Source organism: Stegodyphus dumicola, chromosome 4 (assembly GCF_044657685.1).
Source record: "Stegodyphus dumicola isolate Sdum_Otavi_A_Nest chromosome 4, ASM4465768v1".
Lineage (NCBI taxonomy): Eukaryota > Metazoa > Arthropoda > Arachnida > Araneae > Eresidae > Stegodyphus > Stegodyphus dumicola.
In genome coordinates, this window is record NC_140771.1 from 212,541,178 (window position 1) to 212,567,700 (window position 26,523).

Here is a 26,523-nt window from a genome sequence, read left to right on the forward strand (position 1 = left end):
GATATCTTTAAAATAGAGCCTTGTATAGTACAAGTACAAAGTTGAATGTTGTTTAACTTTAAGTTAGTGATATATGCTTAGAAAAAGAAGAAATATTATTTGTGGCGTAAAGTTTTATAGAAGCTATTCACTCATTAATAAAGGAAAGTAATTCGTAAGGCAGGGTGTCAAGTTTTAGATCATAATCTAAAGATTATTACTACAGCCTGGCATTCATTTGCAAAACATTTCAACTTTAAGAATAAAATGTAGGTAATTAATGATAGTAAGCGGATGCTATCTAGCGATATGCCACAGGTACTCCAGTTTTTATGTTCCCTATGCAATCTGGTATTCATTCTTATTAGATAACGTAAGCTTTTAATTAGCTCAAAACGTAAACTCAGCTTGTCTTCGCGGGACTCGAAAGACGGATTTTCCAGTTGCTAGCTAGTCGTATTAACTAGTTAATCATAAGACTAAGGATAGGGAATACTGCAATTCATTATAGTTTTACTCGCTTATAGAGGAATTAATGAGAAGCACAAGAACTAATACACAAATTCTAGGTGGTGACTAGATATCATCCCCAAATTTTAGTTGGGCGGCTCTATACAGATTATCAGTCTTTTCGATGCAAGAAACATGAACAATCTAGTATACAGTTACCGACGTTTAAGCCACACATTTTCCAAATTCAATCCAAATTATCCTTTGAACGAAATTAAGCCAAACTAATCGCAATTTCGTTTTGTACTTAGTAAGATCCCCTAATAGTTGAACGGCTAATCCCATGAGATGCTTTGTGTTTCATTTTGGGTTCTGATTTGAACTGACTAGTTGATGGATGCTTTTATAGTTTACGCCATATGAAAAGCATAAAATGTTCAGTTAAAATGAATCGAACCCTGTTCCTTAAGAATTCATAATTCTGAGCGTATTTTGTTTGCAATGGTTGTTCGGTTTTTATATTGTTCGTTATACGTAAAGTATTAACAAATCAAAGTAATGAAAGGAGACATGAACTCCAGAAGGAGGTTTTGATGAATCTTTCGAAACAAGCACTCATTGAATACTGATATTTTGTGTGGCATCTCTAGCTGTTGATTTGAAAAATTTCATGTCTGGTGACATTTTCTTTATAGATCATGTATCTGTACAGATGAAGCAGAATAATGAAATGGATATGTCTGCAGCCAGAATTACTGAATACAAAGCTCTAAAAACCTATCTATAGAGTCTTGTTTGCATGTTGCAAAAATTGTTTAGTGTTTTACGTCGCGACGAGTTACCAAAACCTTTTTATTTCAAATGATGATGTATGCTAAGTCCTGCCAAGACACTGTCTAGCATTTTACTGCCTTGTTACAGGAGAATGAATTTTACTCCTAAGCACTACTGCAAGAGGGTGAAAAGAATCATACAGTATTTCCATGAAGACTTGTGCAAGACAATTTTTGTAATAGAACCCTTTAGAAAACTTATACAAAGTGAGATCTCCAGCTCTTATCACCTAGGCTACGTTTTTGGGGGAAACTTAAAACAAAATTTGTACGCAAAGAATATATGCACCTTAGAAGATCTGAAGATGAACATCATTCCTGCTATCCAGGAAGCTTCATAATATTGCTAGAACCGCGTAAAATGTGTAGCTAAATCAAAGGTCTATTCATTTCTAACGTATGCTCTAGGCAAGGTATGCGCCATAAATTTATAAACTTATTATTTCTAAGATTGATTCACTTTCAACTGAATATACTGATACGAAATTTGTTCTCTCAGAAATCCTCTACATAAGCATCCTTTTCCTTAATCGCTTGATCCTCGAACGGTGTACCATTTTAAGTTAACCAACTATTTGTAATAAAACTGCATGCCATTAAAAGCATAGAAATATTTTGATCTGCATTGTGCTACTTCTACGATAGAAATAAATTTCTGTGAAATGCTTTCAATGACTTAAAGATATGGCTGCTTATATAAGGCATTTAAAAACCTTTCAAGGTTTTGCTGCAAAATCTGAAAGATATGTTTTTAATCGGGATATATGAGAGGAGATTTTGTTTTCACTATGTCTTCCTTGTAAACCCTTAGCCATTTTATAAAGAGACTACGCAAAAAATTATATTGATAAATTTAATACAATCCAATCAATAGGCCTTTCTGTTACATTTACGTGCTTATGCTTTCCTAAGAAAATACGAAGCCTTTTTTAAGTACATAGACATAAAACATATAATGACTTAAGTGGAACACCTAAAAGGTTAGTCCAGAAGTGTTCAGTTCCATTTAGAATAAAAATATCATCATTTTTTGGAATAAATGCAAAGTATTTATATACGCTTGTGTTTGTCAAGTAGATGAACAACCAAAGAAATCGCTCTGATATCGACCAGAAAGAAAAATTTGCAAAATTTGCGCATATTACACTGAGTAAGGTGAGCCAAGAGAAAAAAAGTGAGAATCTGTCTTTAGTGTATTCGGATGAATTTCTTGAGAAGAAGAAAACAATCTTCGTCGTGTTGTTTATTAGTTTCCGAAAAGTGAAAATGTCATTTCGTGAGAATAATTTGAAAAAGAGAGAATGAAACTAAATCTCCGTATTTACATAAAGAGTCGGATTTCTGAACGGTTAAATCTGCGAACTGATTTTGAAAAGAGGCACGTCAAACAGTTATTAATCTTGCCTTTTTTAAAGTCGAAAGTCAAATGAAAAAGCTTCGAGAATTTTATTTACTTTTAGACTTTCTTCTCAAAACGAAATTCCTGTCTTACATTGAAGAGGATGAAAAAGAAGACATTATGTCGAAACTGTCCCTCACATTATTAGTTTAAATTCCATTTATGCAAAATTTAACATGCATCGAATTTTTTGAAGAATAAATTGTCTCCTGTCTGTCAAGTTTATTTACTTCAAGTGTTCGCAGAGTACCTGAATCAAACAATTTAATTCTAACACATACTTAACGTCCTGAGATATACTCTACGATTTGTACTATAATGAGATAGTATTTAAGTTTCATAACATTCCTTTTTCCAATATGAGTTTGTAGGGATTTATATTTATATTAACTAATAATTAAAGTTTTATTTTTAACTTTCCTATAAGCGTTCATTCCCTTAATTGTCTGTGCCAGAATAGGTAAATGTTGTAGCGAGCGTGAACGAATGCAAATTTTCTACTTTGAAGAAAGTAGTTAAAAGCAGAGTTTCGGCAAGAGAAAGAGAGAGTTAGGCTCTAGCCGCCGTCTCTGCCGTAGGTACGTTTGCTTATTGCTGGTTCAAGTGGTTTACTTCCATAAGATACATACGTTACCGTGAAAGACCGAAATTGAAGAATGTCGACTTTCACAGGAGAATATCAACCTTCACCAAATACGTCGGTGAAAGACCGAATTTTTCACTACATTCTTGTATATTCGGACCCTCACCGGTGTAAGTCGACAATCACAGATATGCTCTGCTGAAAGTCGAAAAGAGAGGTCATAAAGTACCATAATAGTATAAGTTGTTGCAATAAATAAGATTTGAATCACATAATTTAGTAAGTTTTTTATTACTGTTACTTTATTTTCTCATTTAGAACGTACTGTATAATTAAGTAAGTTTTTAACTTCTTTTATTTTCCTTTCTCATTTTGAATATATTGTGTGTTTTAGGTTCTCATGTTCTTAAGTTCTAATTTCAAGTTTCAAGTGCGTTTATTCGCGACTGAATTACGGAGAAGAAAATATAATATTGTTATATGTTCAACATTCACCATTAGTACATGGTGAATGTCGACATTGACCGGTGTAAGTCAGAAATAAGAGTATTTGGAAAATATTTCGGACATACACCAAGAGACTATGTGAATGCTGACATTCACCGATGAAAGTCGACATTCTCCAGATTTCGGTGTTTCACCGTAACATATACACATAATTAAGTTGCCATTTTCTTAGAGCGAAAATGTTTACTGACATCGAAAGCTTTCAGCTTCCTCAAAAATCTGATTTAGGAACATCAGCATTTGAAACGAAAATGGTTTAAAATAATGGCATTATGCCCAGGGAAAATATGTAGGATTTAAAACTTTTCATCTCCTTAAGAATTTTGATTCAGAAACAATTACAGTCCTGTAAGAAAAATATTTGAAACTAAAAATGAATTGAACATGACGAAGCAGACTTCATAAACTTATATTTAGGAATTTAAAAGCAACTTTGGTCGGTTGTGAGAATTAAACAGGTTTTAAGCGACCTTTGAAATTTTTTTATCAATTACCAGCAAAGTTTCGAAGTTTAAATTCCTTGTTTTACACATTATCACTGTTTTTTGAAGGATTTCATATTAATTTTACCATGCATCTTATGCAGCAAATTTCCTATACAGATTAATTTACGTTGCATTATTAAAATAGATAAAAAAATTGTAAGTCGTTCTGCAATACAAATTTCCCAGCTTTAAAGCTCTGCATATGAAATTTAAATCGTAAGTTACATGTTTAAGCACTACGGGATTTTTATCATGTTTCAGAAAAAGTGATTCTTCTTTGTGAGTATTTATTCCTTGAGGAAGGGGATGATACTCCTTCCTTCTCGAATTGCTTTAGAGAATTTTTTTCATAACAGTTAATTCTTAATAAAAGTTGATTTCCCAGTTGTTAAATGAAGGTGATGTAACATGCAAATATAGTAATTTAAGTAAAAACAAATACGAAGTGTTTCATTTTTGAACCACTTATAGCAGTAAGTACATGATTGCAGTTTATCATAGGATATCATGGGAACGTGTGCCTTCGTGGTGTAATCGGAAGCACGTGCGGTTATCAGTTAGGAACTCTGGAGTTCGAATCCCAGAGAGCGCACTGCACATTTTTTAAATGTTCTCTAAAATTAGGATTACTTTTAGAGTACAACAACGAAACAAAATTTATTCATTTTTGACATTTATAAGCACGTATTGGTTAAAACAGCATTAATCATTAATTATATCTAACTCCAAGGGCGTATTAATTACAAAATATCTCTGTAATATTTGCTGTTAACATACAGAAGATTTAAAATTGGAAATAATGAAGCATAATGAATAGAAGATTTCAATATTTCACCAACTGTGCATTTTGCTATACCAGGATAATTTTAGTTTTTCATTTAGGAACTCTGAGAAATGTTTCCATAATACTCTTTACCTTATTTTGCGCAACTTCGATTTGATTTATATGTTTATGTTCAATATCCATAGATGTAAAATACGTCATCTTCTTTTTTCGAGGATCCAGCATATACTTACGCAACGAAAATGCGTAACATCTAAAAAATGCGAAAGACCTATAGAAATAACCCTGTCGAAAAACCCCAGAAACGATTCTGTATCGCCGTTAGAAGGCGCTTCTCTTCTGAGAAAAGAATTGTTAGTTCAGTTTCCGACGTAGTAGATAAATGAATTATCAATGCAATCCAGGTTGCTTTGTAAATAAAATTATTATTTTTGTAGATTGCTGAAGAATTGGCTTCAATTAGATTTAAGTATGATCAGCTCTCTTAAGGACGTCAATATAATAGAAATATAATGTTTTTTTATAAACCCCCAAGAAAAGTAAACGTTATATTGTAATAGGGATCTAAAGTTTTATATTTCATACAATTTTTCTTTCAGCATTATAATCATTCTAAAATAATTTTTGCTTGAATGACTAAAACAAATGATAAAATATTCTATTTTATGTATTAAACAATTTAGAAAATTTTTCAGGATATTTTTGTTGACTTGAAAGATTATATTATTTCGTTCTTGAATATTTTAGAGCTTTTAAACAAAATTATGTATTTAATAAATTCCTTCTTTAACTAGTTTAATGCTAAACTATTCACTTTTATGAGGTCAAGTTCTTTAACTCATATCTTCACAAATATCCGCTTTAGTCAAACCTTAGAAATGCAATATTTATTATTATTAGACAAAATTAATGTAAGAATTGTTATTTCTCCCTGGCTCATACACTAAAAAACAATATTATATTCATCTGTTTCACAATGCAGAACATTTTCTCAACTTTCAACACTTATGCATCTTTCACCTCTTTTGTGATTCTATCGAGCAAGAACTTCATTGAAATGAGAGATAACATTTCTCATGGGATGAAATTCGGTAATCATGCATACAAATTATTTGCATCAATATACACTCATATCCATAAATTAAGGATAATTCGAAGTCACGCGGAAATGGAACTCTAAAATAAATATATCACTAAAATCACTACATACATCTTCAAGAATCATATGCAAATTTCAGGAAGTAACCAGATGACACCGATGGTACGTCACAATGACGAGAGTGTAAGAGAGTGATATATAAGGAATACAGGCAAAGAAATAAAATTGTTCTCAGGCGCTTTATAAGCATTTCAGTGCAATAACCGAATAGTTATGACATAAAGGACGCATTTGGATGATTTTTTACGTGGTAGAATTAATCTGGAATGTGAGCGTACCCAACTGGAAGTATCAGACGAATTTGGAATTGCCCAGAGTTTCATCTCCAGGCTTTGGCAACGATTCCAAGATGATGGTAATGTGAGTAGACGTTACAGCACAAGTCGCCTCAGAGTTACAACGCCGAATGAGGACCGGTATTTGGCAGTTACTGCCAAAAGAAACAGGCGGAGCCAGCCTCAGACCTGTCTCGTCAGCTCTCTTCAGCCACTGGTATGACAATTTCAAGGCAGACCGTGTACAGACGCTTAGGGCAAATTGGTCTATATGCTCGTAGACCTGTCAGATGCGTTCCATTTGCTGCAACTCACTGTCGCCTGCGGTTAGCCTGGAGTAGAGAGCATGCATTGTGGACACTGCAACAGTGGGCTTGTGTGATTTTTTCCGACGAGTCCAGGTTTAGCTTGCAGTCTGATTCTCGCCGGACTTTTATATGGAGAGCTCCAGGTACCCGTTACCACCAAGAAAACATCATTGAACGACACCGTTACGGTGGTGCAGGAGTGCTCGTTTGGGGTGGAATTATTCTGGGTTCCAGAACTGACCTGCATATTCAAATTGGAACCATGACAAGCCAAATCTATCGGGATGTCATTCTGGAACAACATGTACGTTTGTTTCGGGGCGCCATGGGCGCACAATTTGTGTTTATGGATGACAACGCCCGTCCTCACCGTGCAAACATCGTAAGCGAATGCCTTCAATCGGAGGATATCACCCGTATGGACTGGCCAGCATTCTCACCGGACTTGAATCCAGCAGAGCACGTGTGGGACATGCTTGGCCGACGAGTTGCAGCTCCTCCTACATGTCTACCGGAACTTCGGAGAGCATTGCTTTTGGAGTGGTATAATATCCCCCAAGATCAGATCGATAATTTGATACTTAGCATGCCTATGCATTGTATGGACTGTATTGCATCGTCTGGGAGACATACAATGTATTAACAATCATACCAACCATGTAATATTGTTTTTTGTAAATAGGTTTTTTTTTTGTAATTTGCTCCAGGGAGAAAAAATGGCTAATTTTTTTAATAATATCAAACATATAGCATCTTTTTTTTTGCTCTTTACCTTTTGTTTAATAAATAGGCTTTACAAATAAGTCAAATTTGTTTTGCTTCTAACTCTTCCTTTGCCTGATTTTGCATTATTCCTTTACTTATGGACATGAGTGTATTTTAGTTTCTGAGAGGTAATGAAAGCAAATTAGCTTTCGAAAAGGGTTTGTTTATTAAAAAAAGATTAAACTGGAATAGAAAAACATAACTCTAAGTGTTTTAAATTGTATGAACTAAGATACGGTGAACAATAGCTATCTGTCTACTGAAAGTAAGGCTAATGTTGAAAACTTTGTACAGAAAAGCAGCTTATATATTTGCACTAAATAAATTGGATAACGATGTTTATTCACATTAAGTTTCGCATTTTTTGAATAGCAAGAGTTTGTGACAAGCAGCGAGAAACTCGTTACGTAAAGTTTTTAACAAGAACTAGGTTATCTTGGATGGTTGAATTTCTATCAAAGTTATTTTAAAAGTTACTTACCAAGAAACTAAAAGTAAAAAGAAGTTTTACTGATCACAGTTGTGAATAAAGGAAAAGAATTAAAACTCTATTTTTTATTTGCAGAAGAAAATAGTTTAGTTCATAAAATAATTTTTTAATGGAATTTATTTATAAAAATATTTTCTTGCATATTACCGTGAAAGAATAGTTATTAGGTGGTCTCTTCTCTTATATGCTTAAATATAAACCAGTTTACTTCCCTTATTTAAGAGCATAAGTGGGTCTTCCATCTGCTAGCTGAACGTGCTAACCACTTACACTCTGATAGCACACAACGGGAACTGCGTTTATAATTTACTATGTTTTGTTAGTAATTTACCCATAGAAGACGTTACTAACATCAAATAAAATAATAATGAATGCTGTAAGCAGCATGTATGTATATTTACAGTGAACTTTCTTCGTTGCTGTTTTTGTTGCAGTCTTATCCATGCATTTCATGGAAGAATGGTTGCCATATTCTCAAGGAGTTCTTTCATTCTAACTTCTACTTTCCACCCCAGTTTTCACCCGGGGGGGATCCCGAGGTACTCCCATCCCTCTCTTCTGCCCTCAAACCACACGAGAGGACTTTCCGCTCGCTATATAAGAGTGCCCTCACGCCGCAAAGACACTATACATACTTTCTCCAGGCATCCATGCCCGGAGAAGGTATGTATAGTGTCTTTGCTTGGACAGAGCTTGTATAGTGTTTTATGTCTTATATAAATTCACAAACATCCATGCCTTCTCTGGGCATCCCGGGCCCTTCGGTACTACAGTAGGCTGTCCTAACCAAAGATTACATGTAAACCAAATGTAAAGTTACCACGACCACTTTGCAACCTCTCGGACCAGTTCGCAACGTCGTACGATCGCCAACAGCGCTAACCATTATAATAATACAGGGCTGATACTGATCAGGGCGGTAAAATACACTTTGTGCACAGATCGTTGAGGTCTTCTTACACTAGTCTTCCCCCCCGGGGGGTTGACTCAGGCGAACGCCTGGGAAGTACTGGTTAGGATCTGTACCTAGGCAGTCTCAACCACGAAGGTATATAATTTGACTTCACAGGACTAGAGCCCGCGTATTGTACTCAGGATGGTTCAGGCTTGGCAGGGACCGTACTGGTACTGTCGTGTCTGTTCCTCCAGCTGTGGTGGAGCTATATAGTACATTTTGTCGACTAAGTTCCCGGGGGTTTTACCCCATTCAGTTCTCGTGGCTGGGACTGATAATGCGGACAGTGCACCTTTTACGATGTGGTTTTGCCGATCGGAGTGGTGGCCGGGGGCAGGGTGACAACGCGATTCATTTGCAATGTTTAATGTACTGCCCAATGCTTGTAAAAGCCGGAAGGGAACTGCGGGGTTTGCGCCCGCGCGAACGAGGTCCCACGGACGGGGGATACCCCAAACTTTCTGAATGGGTCCCACATAATGAGGACCTGGGACGGAGGTCCTTCGTCCAGTGTGTCTGTCCTAACCACTCTACCCTCTGGACGGTAACTTTCTTCGTCTATACTGCGTACGATTAGAAGCGGTTTTTAACTTACTTTTGAAGAGATATGTACCAGTGAAAACGTACTGATCATCCCAAGCTAATTGTATCAAGTGCAATTTCAATGGAGGACAGAGCTATTATTGCAAATAAGGTTACTTTATTTGAATACGGAAAACAGGCTAAGGCCACCTGCTTGAGGGGAATGATGCCTTCATGGAGGGCTTTTTAAGAGAAAATGATTCGTATTCACGATACATTTGGAGAAAAACCACAAAACCAACCACGCAGTCAGCACATTTGCCTTGGATCGAACTCGCAAAATTCAGAGGTCTTAATCACTCGCCATTGCTAGGGCTTATAACCGCAAAGAAAACATTGAGGTTAGAATAATGGATGTGCATTTATGGTCATTGTGAAGATTTTAATTACATGACAGTTTCCAGATGGTGTTTATCATGCTATGGCCAAGGCTTGTTTGTCTTTCGTTTTATAATTGTGAAAACTTATTTCCTTAATTCTGAAGGTTTCTATAGGCCCTAGGAATCCGAGAATAACCAAAGATATTGAATCAGCCTTTAGAGTGGCAAGAATGTATGGAGTCTGGATACATTTTTACTTACGGTAATGTTTATAAAGCTACATATATCCGAACAAAAATGAAAATTTATGGTTATTGTTTTGAACATAATACATCCTCCATTTAAGGCAAATATTTAATTGCCTCAATGTAAGAATAAGCGTGCTATTATTCATTTGATCTTCGATATATAAGAAATTTACATATTTACATCCATGTACTTTTGATTCATGTACGCTATCTGAAAGATGGAAATCATTAGTCGTAAGCACAAAGATATCGACATTATCTTTGTGCACTTACGACTGATGATTCCATCTTGAGACTTCCAAAGTCCTGGGAGAGAAACATGTGCTATAACACGCACTACCAGACAGCATATAAAATGAATTTCTGCCCGAATCTGCTCACAAGCATTCGATTTTCAATCGGAAAGCTGCAAAACCATCCAAGATGCTGAAAAATAGTCTGTTGTTGGTTCTGGTTGCCTGAGCAACTGCCGTTTTTCTAGGAGGATTCGTGGATGTTCCAGTTGACAATGAAGAAGTGGTAGCTGCTGCCAACTATGCCGCGAAGATATTATCCAAGCAGTTTGTATCTCCTTACCTCTACAAATTGGTATAGGTTCTTAAGGCTCAGAGACAGGTAAAAAATAAAGTGCTAACTCAAAATTTTCAAACTGCATTTTTCTAAATTTTCTTTGTTAAATGTTAGGAAAGCTTTTAAATCTTATTTGCTATCAATCACGACAGATATGCTTGTTAATCACGGTTCTAGGACAGTAAAATAAAACTAGCAGTTTAAAGAACCCCTAAAAAGAGTACATTGTCTTATGATAAAATATATGTATAAATCTTTGAAATGCTACGTGATAATATTTAAGTTTCAAACACAAATTTAAGCTATCTTTCTTTTAAGGGTCAGGTACCTTTTGAATGGTAAAATATGTCAAAAACTTACTCAAATTTCAAGTGATGTATCTCCAAAGCTAATAGTCCCATAAAAATGAAATTTCTAATACATATAGTAGTACCCTTAGTTATTTGTTTACCATTACTAAATAAGTCATGTGCATTAGAAAAACTTTTAAATAAATATTTAAATGTAGAGCCCTTTTTTTAGAGCTAATATTTTGAAATTCACTGCGCGCAGTATTGGAACTATGTAAAGCATAAGAGGAACCCAATTTTTTTTCATATGGTAGAAAAATAATGTATCTTTAAAATGACGAAGATTTATTTAATTTAAATGTTACTTTCCTACAAAAATAATTTTTTAAAAACAAAATTAAAATTTTTATCAAATTGTTTAGGCATAAATTAGCTATAATTTTAAAAGGTTTTACATAAGAACCATTTTGGTTCGTCATATTAAGCATATCTAGCATATAAACATCCATGTAAAATTTGGTGCACTTTAAATTAGCCGTTTCAGAGAAATGCTGCGCGCAATGAGTAAAATCATAGATCATAGTTCTCAGAAAATTGACTTTAAAGATAAAAAGTATGTTTTTATCAAACAAATATGCATTATTTAAGAAAACAAAGTTTTCATATTAAATCAAACACATGATATAATTATTTATATATGGATACTCAAGTATAAAAACAGCTGAAAACAAAATAAATTCACACAACTCGTGAAAATATGAAACGAAAACTTTAACTCACTGGCCAGAGAATTTACAATTTTTACACAAATTCACTTTTTTTTCAGGCTAGTCATTTGGAGATTAATTTTTTTCATACTGATAAGTATTTGAATAAAATTACTTAAAATTCTCTAAAATTATACAATACAGGTTGTAAAAATGGACAATATAAGTTATTGTCCAAAAACAAAAACAAAAAAAAAAAAAAAAAAAGTAAAGCGTATATATTTAAAATGCATCAGGTGAATATGTTTTGTCTTCAGGTAACAATACATTCTCCGCAATAACCTTTTGTTTATTTCTGTTTTTCTTACGCATTTCTTATTATAATTATTTATATATGGATACTTAAGTATAAAAACATCTAAAAACAAAATAAGTTCACACAACTCGTGAAAATATGAAACGAAAACTTCAACGCACTGACCAGAAAACTTACAATTTTTTCACAAATTCACTTTTTTTTTTTCAGGCTAGTCATTTGGAGATTAATTGTTTTCATACTGAGTGGCACTTGAATAAAATTACTTAAAATTCTCTAAAATTATACAATACAGGTTGTAAAAATGGACAATATAAGTTATTTAAAAAAAAAAAAAAAAGTAAAGCGTATATATTTAAAATGCATCAAGCGAATATGTTTTCCCTTCATGTAACAATATGTTCCCCGCAATAGCCTTTTGTTTATTTCTCTTTTTCTTACGCATTTCTTTTGTGCTTTGCAAAAGGCGTAATTCACTAGTTTTTCACTCTATGCTCGTCTAATTTACACAGACATGCTCGACTACACTAACCAACTGACAGCCCAAATTCCGCCATAACTTTTAATCTTCCCTGATTACCTTCATTGTAGAGCATTGTGGCCTCCCTCGTTGCTATTTCAGCATCAGCAATTCTTCCTGAACCAAGGGTCTTGGGACACAATTTCCAAATCAAATTATTTAAAGATTCATTGCAGTTTTGTGTCTTCCCCCCAAGACATCTTTGCAACAGTGTCGGTTGCGATAAATCATTAAATATTGGTTTAATAACATCCATAACACAAAAAAAAGAAGTGTTGGTTTATGTCTGAATTCACTGACAGTTCCATTAGCTACATATTTCTGGTATTTACACGAAATATTGGGACCTATTGGACAAAACGTATGCAGCGGTTCGACATCAGTCGACCATGTGTGAAAATAGGTTGCCCATATAGCATTACTCATTTCCGCCAAAGAAGTTTGTGTTCTCGAATTGCATTACCATAGTAAACAGTCAATTTGTGTATCAGTTAAGAGACCTTTTCCTCCAATAGCTTTTCCATCTGCACATTTTATACCTTTCAGTTTCAATTTTCTGAGCCGCGTTCCCATTCTCTTCTGAATATGACCGACACATTCGATTTTAGAAACGGACACATCAGAACCATACGGCTGTGCCTACGTTATAGATTGAAAATTTTTGGAATCGCCATCGCCTATATCTCCAATATACTTCACATCATGCTTCGTTTCTGACCGCTGGAAAATCCGAAACATACCGACGACCTCCATTTTACCCGCAGAACCATTGTGATTTATAAGAAACTCCGCCTCATGTTTCATTTTGCCAGTTATCATACTCTGGTGTACCTTTCATGGAATTCCATGTATCACATGCCTTACAAAAAGATGGAAGAACCTCTGTGTCGAGAACCTTACCACTTTTTGTCTCCAATAACGGTACACACACCTATTCGTGATGTGTGACCCCTGGTTTTCCATGAACCATCGCCGCTAACCACAACATTGTAAGAACCCGTTAGCTGAACTTCTTCGGAAGCAGCATTTTTCACGGATTGTTGTGCCACACCTTGAGCATGACATAAACTGTATGCTTTTTTCGATACTGGGTGTAGAAGATCCATGATACCACAAAATAGTTTCATTGTTGAGTATCCCATTCCAACTATTCGCATGGCATAAGCATAACGTATATTAATGTCAGCACAGTTGTTCTTCTTACCAATCATTTTTTAACTTTTAAATGCACGCAGTTCTATACAATTTACAGAATTTAAAGAAAACTTAGAACTTAGTCCACACACAACTTCCTCTTTGATAGTGACATCACTGCCACATGTTTTGCAGCACAAATCCTTTTCGAAAAACGAAATCATTAGACTCAAGTCCAAGATCCTAAAACCTTTAAAATCATCATTAGTTTCATTTTCCAACTGCTTATTAGAAAGTTTTATTTTCTTTGCAGAAGAACTCACATTCAGTGTTGCAGTAGACGATTCGCAATGCTTTCGCGTGTGGATATTACCAGTAAATTTTCCCTTTTTATTTCTACTGCCAGATAATCGTTTAAGTGTTAATATACCTTCTATCCTATTCATATTAATCTTAGGAATGACTTTTCAATATAAATATTTAATTATATTATTAAATGAAGGTGTGTTCATTATATTGTGTTTTGTACAATTCGCAAGCAAAACAAACTGAATGAATGAGTGAAAGTTAAAGTAAATATATTACTTTCTTCTTCTAGAAAAAGCAGTGAGAATTAAATAATTATTAAATATATCTATTTCCAAGTCATTACAAGGAAAAAATAGATTGCTTTTAGTATAAACGGAATTTATCATCGCTCTTCACGAGCGCAGCTGTAAATATCCAGCTGTGAAAAAAGGTAAACAAACGCCTCGATCCTGACTTTTGAAAATTGGGCTTTGGTTCTTCCTCGATATCTTTCGTTCTAGTGGGAATTTTTTTATGCGGTTTGTTTAAAGTGTTGCTATTAGTTAGCTCTTTAATATAAAACAAGGTTGAAATGCGGTTTAGCCCACTGCTTGGCGATTGTCTTTCAATGGGCAATAAACACGCCAACATGGCTAACCCGATATTTAAAGCTGTGTTGTTATTCTGTTGCCACTAAATGTTATCTCTCTGTGTTATACTTAAAGAAGTTAAATACTGAAAAATCTGCATAAATGTTTCTCGCATTGTGATAAAACAACGGTACCTAGAGCCATCAAATTTTGAATAACGTACGTTTCCAACCTAATATGGGCATCTGTAAGCCTAAACCTGGAATTTGGAAATTTTTTTATTATCTGATTTATATTTTGTAAAACTTTAACGAATTTTTGATTAACAAACTCAAAGATTTCAAAGCGAGCACCGGCAACACGGTACGGGGAAAGCAGCATTTTTCATGGATTGATTCATGGGGAAAAAAACAAAACATTTTTATGTGCAGAGCGCAAAAATATGTATCGGAAATTTAAGGCTATGCTCATTTTAAAATTATTTTGAGATATTGTTGTTGAACTGAATTTTATGGTTTACGTGTAAAGAACATGATATTTGATAAAAAAACGGTAACACACAAAACGTTAAAAAAAACGCCCCTTTGGGCGTAATGTAAAATATGAAAGCTTTCATTTTTTTTAAAAAAAAATTTTTACTTGTTAATTTGAGAAACTAATTCTGTTGCGGTTTGAATGTTCTTATGTGGTGGTTCTTTTTTTAATCGAGTGTTCTCCCCCCCTGTGGGTTTTTGCCATTTTTCTGCATATATTACGGAAACGGCGTATCAAATAGTAAATTTATTTACAGATGACGGGGGGTCCAAAAGGGTTTCCCCCTGAGATAAGTTCAATATATATAACTACATATATAAAACCCCTCAAAAAAGACTTCACACACACACACACACATATTATCAATGAACTAATATTATCAAGTGCAATTGCGATAGCAAATACTGCGTATTAAAATAAAAAAGTATAAGTTATTTATAGGGTCAAAATTAACAGTTTTGCTACTATTGAGTAGATCGTCGGATTATCGATATTTTTCGGAAAACATTATCAACATATCACTTTTCTTGAAAAATATCACTTTTCTTGAAAAATATACTTTCAAGAAAAGTGTACTTTCATATACACTTTTCTTGAAAAGGGTAAGTGAAAAATGTTTTCTTGTATGTTTCGTTTTAAAGTTGGTTATTTTAAATATTTTGTATTTCTTTTTGGCTCAATTCCAGAAGATTGGAAAAGCTGAGGTTGTGATTCTCTGGTGATTTTTAAGTGAAAATAGATCGATATGTACATGGGCAAAGCCAATGCAGTGCGCAATGCCGAGGTTGTGCGCGATGTCGAGTTTGTGCAATTCTCTGACTTTTAAGTGAAAATAGATCGATATATATATGGGCAGAGGCAATGCAGTGCGCAATGCCGAGTTTGTGCAATTCTCTGATATTTTTGAAGTGAAAATAGATCGATGTGTACATAGGTAAAGCTAATGCAGTGCGCAATGCCGAGGTTGTGCGCGATGCTGAGTTCGTGGAATTCTCTGATGTTTTTTAAAGTGAAAATAGATCGATATGCACATGGGAAAAGCCAATGTAGTCCCAAATGCAGAGTTTGTGCAATTACTAATGTTTTCTAAGTAAAAATAGATCGACGTGCAAATGGGTAAAGCCAAAGCAGTGCGAAGTGCCAAGTTTGTGCAATTCTCTGGTTTTATTTTAGTGAAAATAGATGGATGTGTACATGGACATTAAGGTTTTGAAATTCTTTGAAGATTTTCGAGCGAATATAGATCGTTGTGCGCATGGAAAAATCGAGACTATACAGTGGATGGACAAAAATATGGAAACACCTTGTGAAATGCATGTTTGAAAAGAAAGATTGATTTTAATGAAATATGTGGGTGGCGCTGGCGTTTTTGACTACTGACGCCACCTAACAACTTCGTAAATGTGCTAAACAGTTCAGTTGTTGTCGGAGTACTGTTATGTGAGGTTGTCATTGCATTTTGTCAGAGTTAACAGATTTCGAACGTGGGCAAATTGTTGGAGCACGTATGGTAGGTGCTTCCGTAAGCAAGGTAGCCGAGGTGTTTAGTGTTTCAAGAGGTACTGTATCGAAGATTTATTCCGCATATTTGAAAAGCGGAAAAACATCATCTGCTAAATCACAGCGCGGACGAAAGTGTGTCCTGAGTGATCGTGACAGACGATCATTAAGGGCAATTGTGACGAAAAATATGAAGACCACAACTGCAAAAGTTACTGCTGAAATGAATGTTGTGTTACCGAACCCTGCGAGTACCAAAACAATAAGAAGGGAGCTTCATAAACAAGGAATTACTGGCCGTGCTGCAATTGAGAAGCCACTCATCAGTGATGCTAATGCCCGTAACAGGAAAAGGTGGTGTTTAAATCATAAGGCCTGGACTATAGAGCAGTGGAAGCGAGTAATATGGTCTGACGAGTCTTCTTTCCCATTGTTTCCCACCTCTGGCCGAGTTTACGTCTGGAGAACGCCATCTCAAGCCTATAATACAGACCGCTTGTTGCCAAGAGTGAAACATGGCGAGGATTCTGTTATGGTTTGGGCAGCCATATCGTGGTTGTCTGCTAGCCCCATGATAACTGTGTCAGGGCACATGACTGCCAAGACTTATGTGAACATTTTGGCCGATCAAGTTCATCCCATGGTACAAACTTTGTTCCCCGATGGTGATGGTGTCTTCCAATACGACAAAGCCCCTGTTCACAGAGCTCACATTGTCCAGGACTGGTTTTCTGAGCACGAGGATGAGTTGTCACATCTCTCCTGGCCACCACAGTCACCAGACCTGAATATTATAGAACCTTTGTGGTCTACATTGGAACGGAAAGTGCGTTCTCGTTATCCACCGCCAACATCGCTATCTGTACTTGCCACCGTTTTGCAGGAAGAATGGTATAATATTCCCTTGGCAAACATACAGGAACTGTATTTATCCATTCCGAGAAGACTGCAAGCTGTTTTGGATGCCAACGGGTTTCCTACACCATATTAAGCAAAGAAACATGTTTTTTTAAAGGTGTTTCCATATTTTTGTCCAACCCCTGTATGTTATACCGAGCTGTAATGTAACGTATTTTATGTGCAATGTTTAATGTGTCGTTTGTGTATTTTAAATTTGCATTGTTGTTTTAATTGCAAGTTATAATTTAGACAACTTTTTTGTTGTATTTTTAATTGTTTGTTTTTGATATGTTGATAATGTTTTCCGAAAAATATCGATAATCCGACGATCTACTCAATAGTAGCAAAACTGTTAATTTTGACCCTATAAATAATTTATACTTTTTATTTTAATACGCAGTATTTGCTATCGCAATTGCACTTGATAATATGAGTTCATTGATAATATGTGTGTGTGTGTGAAGTATTGCTTAGTGTTCCAAATTTGTAGTGTTTATTTTCTTTCATTGTGAGAAATTAGATTTTTTTTATTTGTAGAATGTATAGAATTCTAGTATGACTATAGAATATGACGTGATTTAAGAATTTAAGAAACAGTGATATGAAAGCTGCGTATGATGTTGATCTGCAATAAAAATATTTTATACTTTTATTATTAATGTAAAGTTTAAAATTTTTAGAAAATAATGAAGATTGTCTACCTACTAGTACCTAAGGGATTATGTCGTTACGTAGCAACATGGTAATTCGTAAAAATGATAAAATTAAAATGTTCAATAATATGAATTAAAATTTGTTGTCAACTACTCCGGTAAAAGATTTTTTTTTTTTAAAAAGGAAATATTTATCGATTTGAGCGTATTGGCAACAGAGAGAAACCAGACGAAACCGTAGAACTAGCATTTTTTTAGAACATGAACTCGATTTTTGGTAGTTTATGAATCGGCTGTAATCGGATATTATTCTTTAAATGCTTTTAAACTAAGAATGTAAATAATTTTATGTCAATATAAAAACAAAACAAAAAAATCAAAATCATGTGTATGATTTATTTTACGTTATGAATCATTCACAAAAGAAGACATTAGTATTTTTCTAGTAGCTATACGGAATATAATCCAGCATCAAGAAAATCATCGAAGGGGGGGGTAAAGTCTTGAAATTTATTAAGCCTTACATTAATAGATTTAACACAAATTGGAGTATATACTATTTTATTTAAAAGACACGCAATAATTTGCAACATCTTTATATATATAAGCGGCTAAAATGTGTGTCGCTAATAGTTTATTGTTGCCACTCGGAAAATTCACGTTTCCGCCGTTTTTAATTAATATCTCGGACGATTTAAGTCGTACGAAGATTTACGAAGATCACAACAAATTAATAAAAATAGAGAGCAAAATGATTCTTCTTACCTTGTATCCAGCGCAGCATCAAGCGAGATCATACCTAATTAACTTGTAATGCAAAACTAGTTCAGTTTTGCAATTTGCATTTGACTTGAATTCAAGATTTTTGTTTCGTCGAAAAAATTAATTTTCGGCTTTGATATGAAACTACACGGTATCGATGGATCGATGGATTATGATAACGGTATCGATGGATTCGGAGAATTTTTTGGAATCCGAAAATACGCGTCTCGAATTTCAACTCGGCGCCGTTCCGTAGATATTCGAAAAAAAAGAATTTGGAACGTAGCCAAATCCCTCTAATAGGGAAAACCCAATGAAGAAAGTGGAAAATGTAGGGGAAAACGTAGGGGAAAATTAGTTTTTAATTAATATCTCGGCTAATTAACGTTCCAAGAAGACGCGAATGGTCAAAATGGCGTGCCGCGGACCTGCGGAATCCAACGGTGTGCTTCGCTAAGCCCGGCAGCCAGCCGTTTCGGAAGTGATGATGTCACTTCACCCCATGTTGTTACTTCACACCATGCGGCTTAAGTGTTTGTTTGTCGCCGATAGTTTATTGGTTTCTTGCGCAAGTGTACTAATCAATGGGGTGAAGTTGCCACGGCACAGTGTTGCCGTTTCAGTTGAGACGCTATGACCATCAAAATGTCTCAAGGTCAAACACTTAAGCGTTTTGGCATTTTTTTACCTGAGCCCTCATTTGGACACGGCCAACTTTATGTTTCCTGTTCAAGAGCTCGTGAAGGAACTCTAAATTACGTAAACTAACGTAGAATTAAAAATAATTTATGGTCCTCTGCAAGGCAAGCTTAGAAATGATAGAGAGATTAACACAAGAAAAGTTGTGTACAAAGAGATCTTTGACATGTGAATTAACCTTTTATTATTTAAATCACCTTTATTTATTGAGCTAGCGGTGGCTCTTAAGAAATGTACCGCCAGTGGTTTCCTTCTTTGCCCCCTACTTTAAACAATTAAGCAAGTAGAAGGGGGAAACCCTGTGGAGCAGTAAGCAAAGGGGCTTCCTTGCCTCCTACCCTGGGTTTACATACAATAATTACATACCCGGTTTACATACAATAATTAATACAGTTTAAATTAGCAGACACCTTTGCACAAATCATTTTAATTACACTTTGTAATATCTAGAAAAGCGGTCATTTCGTGTGACCGCGGGGTTTTCTAGTTCTGATATAATTGCCGCAGTAAATTTAACAATAAAAATCTTTTTTATTTGTATAAATTCTAAAGCTTAAAAATCTTTCAAAATTCTGAATCTGTATGAAATACAAATATGGGAGACTGCGACGTTGTTTACCGTTTTAATAATGGTAAAATTCACTTACTGCATTATTATAACTTAAAATATAAATATTTTATTATACTTATTTTTGTATCTATAAAGAATACATTGTGACGTCACAATTTTAGTCCCTCCCATTTATGGACGTCACTTAGCTCCGCCTTCGCAATTCTGTTTGTTGTAAAACATTTTATAGTCTCGAAATTTCACAACAAATTAATAAAAATAGAGAGCAAAATGATTCTTCTTACCTTGTATCCAGCGCAGCATCAAGCGAGATCATACCTAATTAACTTGTAATGCAAAACTAGTTCAGTTTTGCAATTTGCATTTGACTTGAATTCAAGATTTTTGTTTCGTCGAAAAAATTAATTTTCGGCTTTGATATGAAACTACAGGTTAGCTTTTAGTTTTTTCTTTATTATTATTTAATTAAGCTATGATCTTTTCATCAGTGTCATAATCTTTGACCATTCGCGTCTTCTTGGGACTTTAATCAGCCCAGATATTAATTAAAAACTAATTTTTTCCTACGTTTTCCCCTACATTTTCCACTTTCTTTCTTGGTTTTTCCCTATTAGAGGGATTTGGTTAAGTGCCAAACTCTTTTTTCTCGAATATCTACGGAACGGCGCCGAGTTGAAATTCGAGACGCATATCCTCGGATTCCAAAAAATTCTCCGAATCCATCGATACCGTCCTCATCTTCGTACGACTTTAATCGGCTGAGATATTAATTAAAAACTGCGAAAACGTTAATTTGTGCGCTCATTTTTCCGAGTGGTAACAATAAACTATCGGCGACACACACTTTAGCCGCTTATATAATATAAAGATAACGTAAATGTATTTATTATTTATATTATCGATGCAATTTTTATTTTGGCATAAATAATTTTTAATATAGTAATATGATCATAAAATAATCAAAATACAGTATGATCATGTAAAAATATCTCAGTGACGGTTATAAAATATGAAATAAAGTTTCAAAATATTGGAGATTTTCCTTCTGAAATGAGAATTTTATTAAATTCTTGACGGAAATTTTCACTTTGTTATTGGAGAAAATGATTAGGTAAAAATCGATTTTTCTCTTGTAAAAAATTGATTTAAGCATCATGCATTATTTCCTTTTCTAGGAAGTAGCTGGTGTTAACTTCAAATTGGACATAATTATTGGACTCACTACTTGCAAGAAGAAGGAAGTTGAATTCAACGCAGCTAAAGACTGCGAATTCCAAGAGTCTATTGTAAGTGTTTTCTGTTTGATTATCATAAAGATATATTCGACCTTTAACCAGTAACCTTATATTTTTCAAGTTAAAGACATAATTAAGATACAATAACACGCCGAACAAATATTAATTTAGAAGTCAAACAACAAAAATCAGCGTTATATTTTCAAATTTTCATAGATCCGAAAAGTAATAGCCCGAAAAGTAATTGTTTCCAAGCTGTGTAAAATAATAAATTTTAATATTTGTTAATATATACCTCCAATCATCAAAATTTTAAAATTAATGATCGTACTATATGTAACTAAAGAGCTCTTCGCTTAGGAAACTTCCCTTTGTTTTATAATTTGTTATTCCAAACAATAGAAATTCGAATCAGTTTCCCGAATAGAATTTGTTCATTTCCTCATTTAACCTCTTATTCAACTTAAATTATGGATACTTTAGTTAGAATCGATTGTAATTTTACAATTAAGAAGCCTCTATTACAGTTAAAAGACTTCTATTCGAGATTAGTATTTTCAAATCAAATAGTGGTTACTATAAAGGATTTAACAGCTGTCATAAACATAGAAAAGCAGTCCACTCTATTTTACCACCTAGTTTCTATCCATCAAGGTTTTATTCAGTGATTGGTTCTTTCCATTATATTATTAAATTTTAAGCCTCATATTTGCAAGAGTCCCAAAGAAATAAATGTTTCGATTCAAACTGTTTTTCTGAAGTCACTGAAGGAAACAAAAATCCTCTCAAAGTCTGAAACAGATGTTATTATCACGAATTTCCCGATCAAACTGCGAGCGTTCTTTTCAGTTGTTCTCTAGAGAACATAAACTATTTCTTTCCAAAGAGCTGTTTTATTTAATGTTTCTTTATACTGGAATTTCAACTAGCCAAGAGAAAAACTTGTATTTATTCCTCGAAATCATTCCCTTCTAAAGATAAAGGATTTAGGATTTAATATAACTGTTTTTAAACACTTTAACAACAGCAAATAATAACACTAAACGTAAAATGCTTGATACAGCGAAGGCTATAATTACGAAAAAAGTTGGCATTTGCACAGTTTATGGGATTGAAACCTGAATAATATTTTAAGCACACGAGCACAGAAACAAAAGATAAATTTGGGCATAAAATTAATGAAGTGTCATTAAACTGGTTTCGACGGTTAAAAAAAGCAGTTTCATCATGGTTAGCATATGGCAAGTATTAAGGATGAAATTTAAACGCGCAGTATAATTTATTCATAGGAAAATAAGTCAAAACTATCTAGAAGAAATCAAGGACATTTGAAAATTGAAGGGAAACAAAGGAATTTAAATAAAAATTATTTAATAAAAAAGAAATATCTTTATGGCTATGAGAAACGTCAAGGAATTTAGTTACTATATTGAAGAGAGATAATGTGTAATTTTGGTTAAAATAAAAAAGTAAATTAATGAAAAACAGAAGTAACGAATAATCAGTGACTATTTCATTTCTTGTCTAAATTTAATATGTTTTGAAACAAAAATTTAAAGTTCCTATAATTGGACCAATATATGCAACACATTTTCAATGAACACTGATACTTTTAAAGAAACGTACATCTGTAGCAGGTTATACAATTTTTTTTGCATCTGTGCATATATATGCCATTTGTGTATATATGTATATACGTGTATATATATATATACAGATATATATATATATATATATACATCTATATATATAGATATATAGATATATATATGGAATATGGGTGGTATGGTGGTATGGTACACGCTCACATTGGCCTTTTTTTAGACTTTTTTAGCATTTTATTCAGGTTTTTGCCTAAAATATTTTCTGCGATTTTAATTTGTATTTAGATTTCGCATTTTATTTTTGTAGTCTTGAGGTTGCGAATACATGCAGGGAATAGGGCTGAAGATTTGAGAGCCACTTAAATGTTGTTTTAAACTGAAAATTAGATTTGAGACTATTAGTTTAGAAGTCTCAAATGATTCAGAGGAAGGAAACATGTATTCGAAACTCATTAACTTTTTAAGGCTTCAAAACATTTTTCCTTTGAGAAGTTCTGTTTGAAGCGTTAAACAAAGGAGATTAATACATATTTTTGTTTATTATTAATTTTTGTATTATTTTGTATTATCTTCAGTATTGTATACGTATTTGAAGTTTAATTTTACTTGTTATCTTTTGGGGTTAAGACTTTAAGTGAGAAAAAAATTGTTCGGGCCTTCATAGGGATTAAATTTTATACAATCATTTAAGCTCCGACTTTTTCTTTTAATAATTATATATATATATATATATATATAATGTAAAAGACGTAGTAATGCTGTTGACGTATAACGTAGATCCATACTAATGAGTAAGATTAAGTATTCAGCTTTATTTCAATTGACATTTGCAGCCGCAATTTACTTGACACTCTAATCGTGCCTACTCAAGAACATTTACATTTCTGATACTGTTGCAACAGAAGAAAAGGAGAAGATAAAATGCGCAGTTATCCAATATATACATATATACACACATTCGGTACTGCCGATTAAATTAACAAAAAAGGCAGATGCACAACTAGGTGTTATAGCAGTCCCATATACAAAATTTCAACGTTCAACGGGTTATTGTTTTTGAATTATGTGAGATACGTATGTAGGTATGTGCAGACTCATGAAAAAATCAATTTTAAATCTATTTTAAATACTTATTAGAATCTGTTTGGGAAAAAAATGCTGTATCCATATGTAAACTGTCACGGAAAAACAATCATATTCAAGAGCTGACAAAATGGATATTTTCATTGAAATATGATACCTGAAAGTTTTCGCGATTAGAATATTTCCTTTGCTTTACACAAGGAGTAAAAAACGAAAACTGTATTTATTGCTACAGAAACTTTTGGTGAATATTTTAATCAAAAGGCAAAGAAATTCATACTCCCCATGCATCTGAAGTAGGTAAAATCTATCGGTTTAACAACCTTTTACTTAACCTGACATTCTTTAATGCAATGTTTCTGAAATGTTCGAAGTAATTCAAAGAAATCGTACGTTTCTGGTCATCATGCAATATATCAAACCTAGAATTCAATTTAATTATCAGGATAAAGGTAATCAAAGTTTACACTCAATCAAAAATAATTTGATTCTTATATTTCTTGTTTTTTTCAGAGCACTTACAAGACATGCACAGTATTAGTCTACAGGGACTTAAAGGACACATACAGACTGGTCAGGTTTGCATGCTTCCTGGCTTCCAAGAAAGATCTTTAAAATAAAGAGATGTTAGCCAGACGTTTTGCAAAGTTCTGAAATGAAATTAACGTAATAAGTCATCAGAAGCTATATTGGAATGAACTGTGATTGCAAAAATATATGCTTGTGTAAAGGTTCCTGGTCCATTAATAAAAGTAATTTGGCTTAAAACATATCATTATGTTTCATAATACTTTTCGAATACATTTAGTAATCTCTTAAAGACAATTAAAAAATAATCAAAAATAATTATGAACAAAATATGGTTACTAGAACCTAGTCAGGAAAGGAAAGATTAAAGTAATATTTATTTTCAAAGTAGATTAATCATCAAAATTTCATACTTCCAAGCTAAACAATATATATATATATACGGATGGGAAAAAAAAAAAAAAAAAAAAAAAAAAAAAACAGAAGACTAGTTGCATTTTTATATACTCCAGCCTAACATATAAAATTTCATATAAACACTTGTTAAGACATAAACTACAAATTTTTCAGTTTTCTAAAAATGTGACTAGTATTATGTGTCATAACATGAGCATAGTTACTAATCATTAAAGAATTTAATGATTAGTAATAAAAGCAAAACGAGTTCTAATACTACATCACAGTCGCTTAAGGTATATTTTCTTAAGCGAATAATAATGTCGCTGTTTATTTACTTTGTTATTAAATACTTACTAGTTGAGAGTAAATAATCCTAAAATTCTTAAAGTAATTCGTATTTGTTATGAACGTTATTGTTAAACTTCTCTTTTAGTAATGTTTTGAATGAAAATACTAAAAAGCAGATTTTTCGAGTGGTCCTCTGTAGTCGAATTTTACATCAAAAAACAACAAAATAATTTGATTCCTGTAACTCATCTCGGCGTTACTGTTCTGGCATTTGATGATTAAATTAGGTATGGTTAGCAGTACGGCAGTTTAGTTCTGTTTTAACTCGTGTATGATGATGCTTTACTTTTAAGGTTCAGATATGAAGTTACATGATATGCTTTATAGATATTAAAACTCAATACCTATAAAGCATCAAATTTATGTAAACAGGAAGCAAAATGATTGGCCACTCTTAAAATAATGTGTCTATTTTGAAATTCATAAATGTGTTCAAGCACCTTAAATTTATTCTAAAATACTATTTTTTTAAATACATAATCTGTCTTTGCTAAAGAAAGGTTGTATGTCATACCTCCTACGCTGCAGCCAACAATGACCAAAAGCCCTGATTTTTCCTTGCGTTTTTATATGCTTCAGTTTTGTGACGAAAAGCAAGAAGTTGTTTTGTGCTCAACTCTTCAATCAAACTCAATACTTAAGTGAGCCAAATAGTCATCAGTATGTAATAGTGCGGGGCAGCAAGGAAAAGAAAAAGGCCGTTTTTGTACTTATTCATGTATTTAAAAAGCTAGTAAATACATGAAATCTTTCCTGATATAGTTATTAAAAATACACAAGGAAGATACAACGACATTAGAGATACCTGTTATTTCACCTAGTGCATTTTTTCTGCGACTAGCTTTCTGATGTCTGGGGATATATTATTTGCACAGGAAATTTTCAGTCGGACGTCAAATGTATATCTCTTAGCATGAATTTTGCTGGGGATTTGCTTCTTTTTATACGCGAAAAAAGTTATTCGCATTGATATACATTATTGAACATGAAAATGACAGAAGAAGCAAAACTGCGGGGCACATTTATAGCTTTCTGACATAGGCACAAGTAAGTATTTGTTTGCTTTAAAGTTGCACTGAATTTATATTAATTCCACTTGCAAATGGGGTTGGTACAAGTAGAAAGAAAAACTTAATGTAGTTAAAAAATATTTTCGTAGGCAGACAGTCC

The 26,523-nt window shown here is 33.5% G+C and overlaps 1 pseudogene across 1 annotated transcript; it reads left to right on the forward strand.

Moving 5' to 3' along the window:
- The first annotated feature begins 10,545 nt into the window (after positions 1 to 10,545).
- On the forward strand, positions 10,546 to 24,824 carry LOC118189486 (L-cystatin-like; annotated as a pseudogene). Its single transcript, XR_015040541.1, has 3 exons — positions 10,546 to 10,737; positions 21,332 to 21,442; positions 24,592 to 24,824. The product of XR_015040541.1 is annotated as an L-cystatin-like (transcript).
- Positions 24,825 to 26,523: the final 1,699 nt, after the last annotated feature.